We start from the raw sequence: 13,723 nt of genomic DNA, 5'->3' as shown, positions 1-13,723 counted from the left end.
CCGCCCTGCAGCAGGGATGTGGGGCGCACAGATAGCTGCCCTGGGGCATCCCCGACAGCCCCCGCAGGGATAGGGGGGGCACAGATACCTGCCCTCCCCTGGGGCGTCCCCGACAGCCCCCGCAGGGATGGGGGGGCACAGATACCTGCCCTCCCCTGGGGCGTCCCCGACAGCCCCTGCAGGGATATGGGGGGCACAGATACCTGCCCTCCCCTGGGGCGTCCCCGACAGCCCCCGCAGGGATGGGGGGGCACAGATACCTGCCCTCCCCTGGGGCATCCCCGACAGCCCCCTGCAGGGATATGGGGGGCACAGATACCTGCTCTCCCCTGGGGCATCCCCGACAGCCCCCTGCAGGGATATGGGGGGCACAGATGCCTGCCCTGGGGCATCCCCGACAGTCCCCGCAGGGATATGGGGGGGCACAGATACCTGCCCTCCCCTGGGGCATCCCCGACAGCCCCCTGCAGGGATATGGGGGGCACAGATACCTGCTCTCCCCTGGGGCATCCCCGACAGCCCCCTGCAGGGATATGGGGGGCACAGATACCTGCCCTGGGGCATCCCCGACAGTCCCCGCAGGGATGGGGGGGCACAGATACCTGCCCTCCCCTGGGGCGTCCCCGACAGCCCCCGCAGGGATAGGGGGGGCACAGATACCTGCCCTCCCCTGGGGCGTCCCCGACAGCCCCCGCAGGGATGGGGGGGCACAGATACCTGCCCTCCCCTGGGGCGTCCCCGACAGCCCCCGCAGGGATATGGGGGGCACAGATACCTGCCCTCCCCTGGGGCGTCCCCGACAGCCCCCGCAGGGATGGGGGGGCACAGATACCTGCCCTCCCCTGGGGCATCCCCGACAGCCCCCTGCAGGGATATGGGGGGCACAGATACCTGCTCTCCCCTGGGGCATCCCCGACAGCCCCCTGCAGGGATATGGGGGGCACAGATGCCTGCCCTGGGGCATCCCCGACAGTCCCCGCAGGGATATGGGGGGGCACAGATACCTGCCCTCCCCTGGGGCATCCCCGACAGTCCCTGCAGGGCTATGGGGGGCACAGATACCTGCCCTCCCCTGGGGCATCCCCGACAGCCCCCTGCAGGGATATGGGGGGCACAGATACCTGCCCTCCCCTGGGGCGTCCCCGACAGCCCCCTCAGGGATGGGGGGGCACAGATACCTGCTCTCCCCTGGGGCATCCCCGACAGCCCCCACAGGGCTACGGGGGGCACAGATACCTGCTCTCCCCTGGGGCATCCCCGACAGCCCCCTGCAGGGATATGGGGGGCACAGATACCTGCCCTCCCCTGGGGCATCCCCGACAGCCCCCTGCAGGGATATGGGGGGCACAGATACCTGCCCTCCCCTGGGGCATCCCCGACAGCCCCCTGCAGGGATATGGGGGGCACAGATACCTGCTGTCCCCTGGGGCATTCTCGATGGCCCCCGCAGGGCTATGGGGGGCACAGATACCTGCCCTTCCCTGGGGCATCCCCAACTGCCCCCGCAAGGATGGGGGGGCATAGATACCTGCTCTCCCCTGGGGCATCCCCGACAGCCCCCGCAGGGATAGGGGGGGCACAGATACCTGCCCTGGGGCATTTGCGATGGCCCCCGCAGGGATATGGGAGGCACAGTCCCCCCACTCCACCCAGGAACATCATCACCCAGCCCTCTGCAGGAGTATGGGGGGCACAACCCCCTGCCCAAGGACATCCTCACCAAGCCATCTCAGAGATAGGGCGGGACACTTCCCCCATGTTGCCCATCTGTGCCTTAGCTCCCGCTCTATAACATGGGGAGAGTGCCCTGAGCCCAGGCACACCACCCCTCTGCACCTCTGGGACACACCCCCAGGGTACAATCTGGAGCTGTGGGACCACTGCCCCCCTTCAGTTCTCCTCCTGGCTAGTTTCTGGGCCTCAGCTTCTTTGGCTTTCAGCTCTAGGACCTGTTGATGTGCTATTTCTGGGCCTCAGTATCTATCTCATTGTCCTTTATCTCCAGTTCCTTCATTCTCAACTGACTCTAATAGTCTCTCTCTTTTTCTGCTTCCTGCAGTCTATTCGCCACTTTGTCTAAGGAAAGTGGACATGCACCAGCCTTTGTAATCTGAGTAGATTCCACGAGCACGTTAGACAGATTCACTAGTAAGGATAAAACATTGAAATACATTTATTAAGTACAGAAAGATAGATTTTAAGTGATTATAAGGGTTAGGCACAGAGGTCAAAGTTGGTTACATAAGAAATAAAAATAGAATCACAGTCTAAATTCTAACTTTAACAGACTAAGCAAGATTTGAATCAACAGCTTTTCTCACCCCACTGGATGTTCCAGGCAATGTACACTTCTTATTACACAGGCTGAATTCCCTCTCAGCCTGGGACCAATCTCCCCAATTCCAAATCTCTGTCTTCCAGATTATCTTCCAGGTGTTGAGATGTGGGAGGAGAGAGGCCAGGTGGTGATGTCACTGTCCCTCTTTTCTACTTTCCTCCAGCTGTTAGAAAGATCCTTGGTGGGTCACATGAGTTAGGCTGCCTCCATCATGTTCGTGCCCTCTGAGGAGTCTCTGGGATGGCCATTGGGAGCTTGGAGTTCCCTTCATGGGACATCAACACCTGTCTGGCCAATCTAGATGTAAATCTGTCTTTTCAGTTGTTTCTTTGTTGCTGCTGAAAAGCTAGCTATGGGCTTTTCCCATTTACCACATATTTCAGTAACAAACATATAGCAATACTTCGTAACTTCACATACAATGATAGTACAGACAATTCAACAGGATATTAGTGTTCAACAGATCAAGACTTTTTAAATGATACCTCACCAGGCATGCATTGTACAAAGCATATCATAATCATATTACAGTAGTGAATATGGGGGTTCCAGGGTGCTATTTTGAGGTACAGAGTGTCTCAACCTCCCATCTACCCTCTGTAGTAGGTGATGGTCCCCCATTTATCTTTTACTTTTCTAGATTCATAGATATTAAGGTCAGAAGGGACCATCGTGATCATCTAGTCCGACCTCCTGCACAACGCAGGCCACAGAATCTCACCCACCCACTCCTGTGATAAACCTCTCACCTATGTCTGAGCTATTGAAGTCCTCAAATAATGGTTTAAAGACTGCAAGGTGCAGAGAATCCTCCAGCAAGTGACCCGTGCCCCATGCTACAGAGGAAGGTGAAAAACCCCCAGGGCCTCTTCCAATCTGCCCTGGAGGAAAAATTCCTTCCTGACCCAAAATATGGTGATCCTCTGAACCCTGAGCATATGGGCAAGACTCACCAGCCAGATTCCCAGGAAAGAATTCCCAGTAGTAACTCAGATCCCACCCCATCTAACATCCCATCACAAGCCATTGGGCCTATTTACCATGAATATTTAAAGATCAATTAATTGCCAAATTCATGTTATCCCATCATACCATCTCCTCCATAAACTTATCAAGTTTAATCTTGAAGCCAGATACGTCTTTTGCCCCCACTGCTTCCCTTGGAAGGCTGTTCCAGAACTTCACTCCTCTGAAGAAGGATATTGGTCTGTGGTCCAGATATCAGCAGGTGAGAGTTTTATTCTGGAGCTTGCAATGATTTAACTATATTGCCATGGAATTAATTCATCTGTGCCTCAGTTTCTCCATCTGTCAAATGACTGTCCAAACAGGAATATTGTGAGATGTAATTAGCAAATTTTTGTGAAATGTTGTGTAATCCCCAGATGAAAGATGCTATCAGAGTGCAAAATGTCATTATACTGCCCACAACTTGGTTTTTATGGCTCAGAGTAAAATTGTAATACAAGTGTTGAGGCTGATACAGACTTTAAATTAGGACCCCCACCATCATCACCTGCATCATCAGCAGGGTTTCAACCTTAGGACCTTTAAGCACAAGCATCTACCCCTTTTTTAGATGGTAGTAATAGTAAGCTGTTATCTTCCATTGGGCCAGCCACTTGAGGGGGACAAAACACACTTTGCCAGTGTGTTTAATTTACAAGATCCTTTTTACATAATCAAAACCCAATCCTCTCCAGTTCTGTTTTTAATTTTATTTAGTGTCAAGGTGGCATTTACAAAGGTGCCAGCTTTGTATCCCTGGAGGCTACAGCCCAAAGTTGGCCACAGAACAGGTGCATCAAGGGAAGCAACAGTTTTAAGCTTATACACACAGCAAGCAATGCCTGCAGACATTGGCCTTGCTGCTGAGACTAGCATGTAGTTCCTTGTCTAGAATTAACATCCCACATCCCATACTAAATTCAAGTAGGATGCACTTTGAGCTTAATCCTGTACCACTGAAGTCAAAGGGAGTTTTGCCATTGACTTCAGTGGGAGCAGGAGGAGGTCCTTTGACCTATATTTAAAAGCAAATAAATCAACCTACAAAGGAACATATGGTGTGTAGATTTAGAACTATGTATAATTTTGTATGACAGACAAAACAGTCTGCTTTGCTTTCTTTTAAAATGGAGCTCTGGCCCACATTTTTCACACACTTGACCTTTATTTCCTTAATTTTTGAAATGAAGATTATTCATCGATTCCTGTATTTCGTTTTTCTAAAATAATTTACATAAAACCATTTTGTAAGCACAGTGAGACTTCAGGAGGACATGTAATACAATGGGACACAAAACTGGGCAAAGTGAAACTGCCAAGAAAAAGATCAACAAAATTGTTACATTTACAATTGTTACATTTTGAATATAGAATTTAGCCTAAAGTTCTGAAGTTAGATAACAAAAGCCCAGTTCTTGTTGAATAAACATAAGACTGAGACATGAATACAGTGACACAGCAGATAAGGTGTGTCAGGGCTCCTTCCCCACTCTGAACTCTAGGGTACAGATGTGGGGACCCGCATGAAAGACCCCCTAAGCTTATTCTTACCAGCTTAGGTTAAAAACTACCCCAAGGTACAAACTTTGCCTTGTCCTTGAACAGTATGCTGCCACCACCAAGCATTTTAAACAAAGAACAGGGAAAGACCACTTGGAGACGTCTTCCCCCCAAAATATCCCCCGAAGCCCTACACACCCCCTTTCCTGGGGAGGCTTGAGAATAATATCCTAACCAATTGGTTACAAAATCATCAAAGATCCAAACTCCTGGATCTTGGAACAATGGAAAAATCAGTCAGGTTCTTAAAAGAAGGATTTTATTTAAAAAAAAAAAACTAAAGGTAAAAATCATCTCTGTAAAATCAGGATGGAAAATACTTTACAGGGTATTCAGATTCAAAACACAGAGGATCCCCCTCTGGGCAAAACCTTGAAGTTACAGAAAACAGGAATAAACCTCCCTCTTATCACAGGGAAAATTCTCATAAAACAAAAGATAAACTAATCCGCCTTGCCTGGCTTACCTATACTGGTTGCAATATTGGAGACTTGGATTAGGATGGGTTGGAGAAGATGGATTTCTGTCTGGCCTCTCTCAGTCCCAAGAGAGAACAACCACGTAAACAAAGAGCATAAACAAAAGCCTTCCCCCCACTGCAAGATTTGAAAGTATCTTGTACCCTTATTGGTCCTTTGGGTCAGGTGCCAGCCAGGTTAGCTGAGCTTCTTAACCTTTTACAGGTAACAGGATGTTGCCTCTGGCCAGGAGGGATTTTATAGCACTGTATACAGAAAGGCGATTACCCTTCCCTTTATATTTATGACAAGGTGTTTGATAAGATTAGCATACTGTGGCTGGAAAAGGGTAAGATGGATAAGAGGCCAGTTAAGAACTAGGGATGACTCTGAGGAAAAGCTTTGTACAATCCAAAATCAATATAATTTGGGATTTACTCAAAGGAAACAGCAACTGCAAGAGGATGAGAAAACAAATAGTTTGAGGGGAACTTCAGATGTTTTCCTGCTATATCAATCATATATAAATAATTTCACTTTAAAAAAATAATATCCTTTAATAAAACAGAAGCCTGGCTTGCAGTTTCACAATAATTCTTCCAGACAAATATAGCCAGTATCAACACTTTCCATCAAATCAAGAACAAGATCTGAATAATAAATATAATAATAATAGTTTGCATTTACATAGCACCTTCTGTCTGAGGCTCCCCAGATAATTTTGCAAAAATGACTTAATTTTCACAATACCACCGCAAAGTGGGAATAAGTTTTATTTCCCCCAACGCAATGCTTTTTACACGTGAGGAACTGAGACAAAGAGAGATGAAGTGATTTTCCCAAGGTCACACAGGAAGTCTGTGTCAGAAGCACTCTGTACTTTAGCCATAAAACCATCCTTCTCTTCCATAGCCCCTCCTCCTCTGAAGATGTTCCCAGTAGACTGTAACAGCACCGTGACACGTGGAGAGCTCAGCTGTGAAATCCAGAAAGTGGATCTAAAAATAAATGTTGGCAAACTTTAAAATCAAGATCTACAGGAAAAAGAAATATCAGCAAATAACAGGAAAAAAACAGAAGAGGACTGTACAAAGCATGGACGCTTTTCAGGAATTTGGCCCTGCTTCCATTTACTTTATTATTTGTATATAAAATTTAAGCCACTGGTAACAAACAAAAGGTAAATAAAATTTTACCAGGCTAATCAACTAAAGAAAGAGGCATACTTTTGCAGGTAGCTATGATTTTTAGAGGAGACCGAAGTTGGAACTGGCTCACAGCAAAATGAAGCTGTTAGCATTGTTCCTCCTCTGCAGCAGTTTTGGTGCCCTGACAGTTGGTTTGGTGCAGCACCTGTGTTACCCGGGGTTTTCAGAACCCCCAACAGTGGTAACTTAACTATTTCACTCCAGGCAGTGCCAGGAATAAATCAATAGGAACACAGCAGTTCTGTCAGATCAAGGATTAATACAAGTAAGCATGCTCTTGTCTAACACTGCAGTTTATTAGATTTAAGCACACACAGACATAAGCAATAGGTTTAGAACATCCCAGATATTTACCTAACATCTGGAACAGTATTGAATAATTAACAGCAGGTTCACAGTGGCCAGTTGCTCACCCGCCACTTTTCTAACTTTCAATAAGCTTCTAATATCAGAGGCATATAGACTTAAGGTTTTCATCCACTTATCTTCTTTCATTCTCAGTTATTTACTTTTTTCTCCCATCCTGTCATACTGATTAGCAGAAACTGCCAATTTTGACCTTGCATCTAAAAGCCTGCTTTCTAATTAACCCTTAACTATGTGGTGTTCTATTTCATTAATTCATAGTGGCTGAGTGCACATAATATGATTGCAACTGGCTTGATCACATTCTGGGGTACACACACCACTCAAATCGAGGGTAACACCTGACCAGACAACTAAATGCAGACTCTTGACCACCGGTATTTGACTCTCCTGTTAAGGAAAAGGAGAAAATGGACTTACATGTAAAAACTCCAGATGGTGTGAACTCTAATACCAGTAACTGTGGTCTGGAGCAGTCGGCTCTAAGAACGCCTTTTGATGCACTGGTGTCATCTTTGAAGCAGTATGATCTCATCCCCAAATAGCAGTATTCTCAGTTTGGGGAAGACTAATAACCAAAATATGGGACAGCATTAAATTTATACCCTGGACTAATGGTGTCAATATAAGGTGTCCATTTATATATTGGAAAAACATGTACCTGAAGGGGTCGTGATGGTCAAATTGTTTCTCCAACTCCAGTAGCATGAACAAGGAAGCCAAGCCCTATCAAACTGGAAAGGGCATAATAGGCAAAAGTATGATCCTTATCTATGAGCTAGTGGATGTAACCATATTGCCCTATGTAAATTGACAAAAGCTCTTTCCCCTAATTAATAGCTCCAGGGAAGGGGAAAGAGGGGGATGCAAAACATATATCGTAACAGGAAGTAATTCAAAGGTGGTGGTGCATGAAATTCCTATAGACATTGGAAAAACAGAACCCAATGTGAAAAAGTCAGCATTGGGAGGAGTTTAATAATAGCTAAATTGAAACATGTAGATAAAGAAGAATATAGAGCATGTATCCAAACTAAATCTGTAAGAAAAGACCAAATAACCAATGTTCAAATTAGACTGGAAATATGGAACATAGGGGATTATAATTACGATGATCCACTGCTGAATTCTGTTAAATGTCCTGTGTTAATGGAAGGTCCTGCAGATGGCCTAATTGTTAACTGACTAATACTGGTACAAAAGTAAGTTTAATTCATGCGAATTCCTGTTGTATTACATTTGTTAAATTGGCATATGGGTGAATTTAACTATTGTGAATACACCAAGGTGGCTTCTTTTTTCTCAGTGCTCCTTGTGGATACGATTGGTTCTGATCAGCAACAAGTACAGAGTAGTACAAATCATTTATTCTGCAAATGGTAAATTATGTGTTGAAGCACCATCACAAACAACCTGTGGGGTTTTTTTGGAATTGGGAAAGGTCCCACATTTAATCCACAATGAGCACATTTTCAACTGGTTTGGTCTGAAATGCATTCAAAGACATGGAGGAAAGAGAACCAAGCGCTGAACTAAGTGTAAAAAGATATTGGGGCAATGTTATTTCAGAAAAACTGTGGTATATTAAAATCCCTGTCTGTCTTGTTCATGGTGTCTTTACCTGTGTTCTATCCAAACAAGGAGATGTTTAACCAATTCACAGTTGTGCACTCTATAGGTTACCTGAAAAACAAAGTCTGCAGAGAGCAACTGAATGGTTTAGTGGTGTAGCATCCAGAAGCACAAACCTGGAAGGTGCTGTGAATCGCCTGTTGTTCTCAAAAAGAACATCAGTGTGTCTGCAGCTGTGATGTGTTTGAGGTAGCAACACTGCTGTGTAGCCGTGGAGAAGACGACCGGTGAGACCTGCTAAAACCCAGTTCGACGCCACTATCTTGTGCAATGAAGCTAACAAAGCGAAAATCTCCTACGAAGGTGACTTATAATGGAAACAGGCAAAATTGTTTAGTTATTAACCAAAAGAAATTTTATTATGGTCAAATTAGGTGCATGGTCAGAACTCAAAACTTCTGTTTTAAGCCAAAAGTAGATATGTTTATTGGGAATGTGGCAGTCTCTCCTGTATCCGTTCTTAAAACTAAAATTATTTGCAATCCAGATTATCAACATCTAACAGAACAAAGCACCCCAGCGTTTCATGTGCATATCCCAACACTGGATTTACAACGAAAACAGTTGTTACAAGAAATTTCACATTTCATTGAAATCAGTAACAACATAAACCAAGCAAAACAAACATTAAGTAAACTATTAGATGGAGCAGATGAAGTGTTAGCAACTCCTCAATCAATGGAAACTGTATTAAGAAGATGGACTGTGGTTTAAGATATAATTGTAATAATTATTATTTCCTTATGTTATGTGTATAACAAAATTAAGGCATTAAGTCAGAGGTATCAAAAAAACCCAAGGAACCAGGCACAATTAATTCAGCCTATTCCCATCCAATTTCTACCACAGCTGTTCCAACCAATATCAATCAGTGGCATCTATAGCCACAGTTATATGTAGAGAGAAATGTTTATCAGGTATATCTCTATGCTTCTGTTTGTCTATCACAACCAGTTAAAAGAGTATACCAATCACCAGAGCCCCCAGATGGAGAAACAACCAGCCCTTAAGACAGTCACATGTGATGGGGTTCTTACATCTAATCACCCCATCAAGGGGGTAGCTGGTAGCCAAGGATGAAAGGTATCAGGTATATTTAGGATATAGAGGTGAAATATAAAGATTAATTACTGTTGTAACACAGGTTTCAGAGTAACAGCCGTGTTAGTCTGTATTCGCAAAAAGAAAAGGAGTACTTGTGGCACCTTAGAGACTAACCAATTTATTTGAGCATGAGCTTTACGAAAGCTCATGCTCAAATAAATTGGTTAGTCTCTAAGGTGCCACAAGTACTCCTTTTCTTGTTGTAACACAGAGCCTACAGGCCTCAGGCCTGTAAACTATTTAGTTTGGCCAGATTAGGCTTTAGGATTTAGGATAAATTAGGTATATTATAAAGATAAGTTAGCACAAGTAACTTAATAACAAACCTGCTGAGCTAGTGTCTCTGTCTGTAATATGCTGGTGTTTTGAAAATAACAGCTGAGTTTGGAACATAATGTCTAGGAGAGATCAGCGGACAGCACAAGATGACCATTGGTAGCCAGGGTGAAATGTTAAGAGACTTCCTTAAGATAACTGCCTGTTAGTATGGTGATAAGGTCACATAAATGTTAATGAGTATACAGCGAACTAATGAGCTAGCCTATGAAAAACATGGCACCCCAAAAGTAGCAGAGTATGGAAGTTCAAATAAGGAAACATGGTTAAAATCTTCATAAATAGGTACGTACCCCAGTAGGCGTCAGCATAACACATTGTAAAAGCTTTATCCTGGCTTGCATGCCTTGGTAGGGGGAGATGCTAGGATGAGGGTCACTGGTGATGAGGAGGAGGGTGATGGTGAAGATGAAGAGTAGGACTAACACTTCAGATTTTTCCAAAAGACCCACGGTGAGTAATGCAAATACTGCATCCAATGAAGTGAGCTGTAGCTCAACAAAGCTTATGCTCAAATAAATTTGTTCGTCTCTAAGGTGCCACAAGTCCTCCTTTTCTTTTTGCGGATACAGACTAACACAGCTGCTACTCTGAAACCTGCAAATACTATGAGTTCCTTATTAGTCTCACTGTCCTTTACCAGACTGCAGCGTGGGTATTGTTGGTTCGGTAATAAAGATAAATTATTCTAGAATTAACTCTGAGTAGTAGGTATCTGGTTAAAGTAACCCATAACTATAGATCAGGAGTGGGACTCAGGTGATGTGGAAACCGGATGAAAAAAAAATCGGTAAAAACTGAGCACATTTTTTTTGTGTGTGTGTGTGTGTGTGTGTGTGTAACAACCATTCTGGTGGTATAAGGATTGATGAAGGGCATGGGGGGAGGAGGGGACGGGAGAAAGGGGTAGGAAGCAAGGGATGTATCAATATTCTGAGCAGTGAGAGAGGCATATGTAATTGATGGCTTTTATGGAGGAGGAGTGTTTTTTGCTTAGGGAATATCACTAGTATTAATGGCAGACACGGCAGATTTGTGTGGGAGCCCCTTCTTGAAAAATTGGCAACCTATCACTACCATTCCCTGTAGTAGTGTGCCTGGTCACCTGTGTGCGCCTTGAGAAGAATTTGCTGTTTAACTTTCATTCCTTTTATTCAGTAACTCATTGTGTGTGGCATATTTTATGCTGCCATGTTCCTTCTTTAGGCATTAATCTCTTTGTCAGCATACCAGACTCATGCCCCTTACTTCAGAGGGGAGTGTAATCACTGTGGCCCATCATGAGCTGTCAGGCTGGTACAAACACACCAGCAAAACCATTTGACTGACCTCCTCACTATTCCAAACTGTTCTCCCCTGCCAGCTGGAGGGTTCATTCCCATCAGAAGAGGCAACAGGAGGTGAAGGAATAGTGGATGCATGCAGGACTATTGTACGTGATGATGTAAGGGAATCAGAAGTTTTAGGTCTGGTCTACAACACACAGTTAGGTCAACGTTAGCTGCCTTGCATCGACCTAACTAGGACAGTGTCTACACTTAAGTTTCACTTCCACCAACATAAATGCCCCACTATGCCTACTTAAGAACTCCATCTCCACAAGCGGCATAAAATCAAGGTCAATGTAGTGTCAGTGTAGACACTGGGTTGCTTATGTTGACTGCTACTGGCTTTCAGGAGCTGTCCCACACTGTGAGTACAATCAACACAAGCGCGGCTGGTGAGGACACGCACCACCAACTCAAGAAGCAAGGCATAGACATGCACAAGCAATGTAATTACTGTGGGGGCTATATGCCGACGTAAGTTAGGTCAACTTAATTTTGTAGTGTAGACAGGGCTTAAACTGGAGATGAAGAGAAGCAGCGGTATAGCCCCTCCAGGGCAAAGATATAAAGGAAATGTTGTGTATTTACCTAGTTTAGAGCAAAGGACACAGGGACATAAAGACCATCATGAGCTACAGCTTTATTCAATGTCCATTGTTTCCTCAGTGAAACAAATCCTGCAATATTAGAGATTGCTTTGGGCAGTAAGCCTACAATATTATTCAGAAAGGAAAACTTCCCAAGTCTGTTGAGAGACATGCTGTTATTAACTTCAAGCTCTCAGTCAGTACACAGCCTATCACTAGCCATGGCCAGTGATATACAAGAGATCAGAATCGATGATAGAGTGGTCCCTTCTTGTCTTAAATTCTATGACTTTATGATAACAGATGTTGGTATTTTAGGATTAGGTGTATTCCGCTCTTAGCCTAAACATGAAGGGGAAAAGAGGAGGATGTTAGATAGGGTGGGATCTGAGTTACCCAGGAAAGAATTTTCTATAGTATCTGGCTGGCGAATCTTGCCCATATGCTCAGGGTTTAGCTGATCGCCATATTTGGGGTCGGGAAGGAATTTTCCTCCAGGGCAGATTGGAAGATGCCCTAGAGGTTTTTTGCCTTCCTCTGTAGCATGGGGCATGGGTCACTTGCTGGAGGATTCTCTGCTCCTTGAGCATAAGCTTTCGTGAGCTACAGCTCACTTGCATCCGATGAAGTGAGCTGTAGCTCACGAAAGCTTATGCTCAAATAAATTGGTTAGTCTCTAAGGTGCCACAAGTACTCCTTTTGTTTTTGCGAATACAGACTGGTGTTTGTACCAGCCTGACAGCTCATGATGGGCCACAGTGATTACACTCCCCTCTGAAGTGAGGGGCATGAGTCTGGTATGCTAACACGGCTGTTTCTCTGAAATCTGCTCCTTGAAAGTCTTTAAACCACGATTTGAGGACTTCAATAGCTCAGACATAGGTGAGGTTTTTCGCAGGAGTGGGTGGGTGAGATTCTGTGGCCTGCGTTGTGCAGGAGGTCAGACTAGATGATCATAATGGTCCCTTCTGACCTTACTATCTATGAATCTATTTTTTACACACAAATAAGCAATAGTGTTACTAATGTTATTACTGGCCTTTACAATACAGTAAAATGCATGTGCAATACAGATATGCAATATATACAGTAGGGAGTGTTAGCAATATACTGAATTTATATTTATCATCAGTATTATTCCTGCTTCAAAAGAATGCGTTTCAGCAGATTTAATACTTACACACATTTCTGGACGTCACTGAAATTTAATTATTTCGCAGAGAAAACTGGAAGTAAACCAACTGTAATGTTATACCCCTAGCATCTGTTAAATGAAGGATTACTTACAGTCAGGATTATCTTTCTAGGACAACAGGGAAAACATTTTCAAAAATAGTTCTATGGACAATGGCCAAATCAATGCTCATTTCATTTATATATTTCTCTTCTCAGATCGCCCAACAATTGACTTCAATTTCTCAGAAATTTCCCTGTATATACTTTGTATAGACCACAAAAAATCTAATATATACTAAACAAATGTTTAAGGATCACAGCATGGAGGCTGGGAGGAGGCATATAAGCTTTAATGCATTAGCCTTTTACTTTTACACTGCTTTGAAAATCTCAACCACTGAATTTAACATCAAAATAAGTAACATGCGGGATACTGTACTGATTGGGCGGAGCTAAATTGTGGGTAGAAAAATGAGGGAGGAGAAGGTGGAGGTAAGAGGAGTGCAGCATAGTGCTAGAACCTCTGCCTTATATGTTAGGTTTAAGGGACAGGCTAGCTCTAGGGAGAATAGCCCAATGGTTAGTGTACTAAGTTGGGATTCAGGAGGCCTGGGTTTGATTC

Source organism: Natator depressus, chromosome 6, assembly GCF_965152275.1.
Source record: "Natator depressus isolate rNatDep1 chromosome 6, rNatDep2.hap1, whole genome shotgun sequence".
NCBI classification, from domain to species: domain Eukaryota; kingdom Metazoa; phylum Chordata; order Testudines; family Cheloniidae; genus Natator; species Natator depressus.
This window is presented reverse-complemented; position numbering follows the sequence as displayed.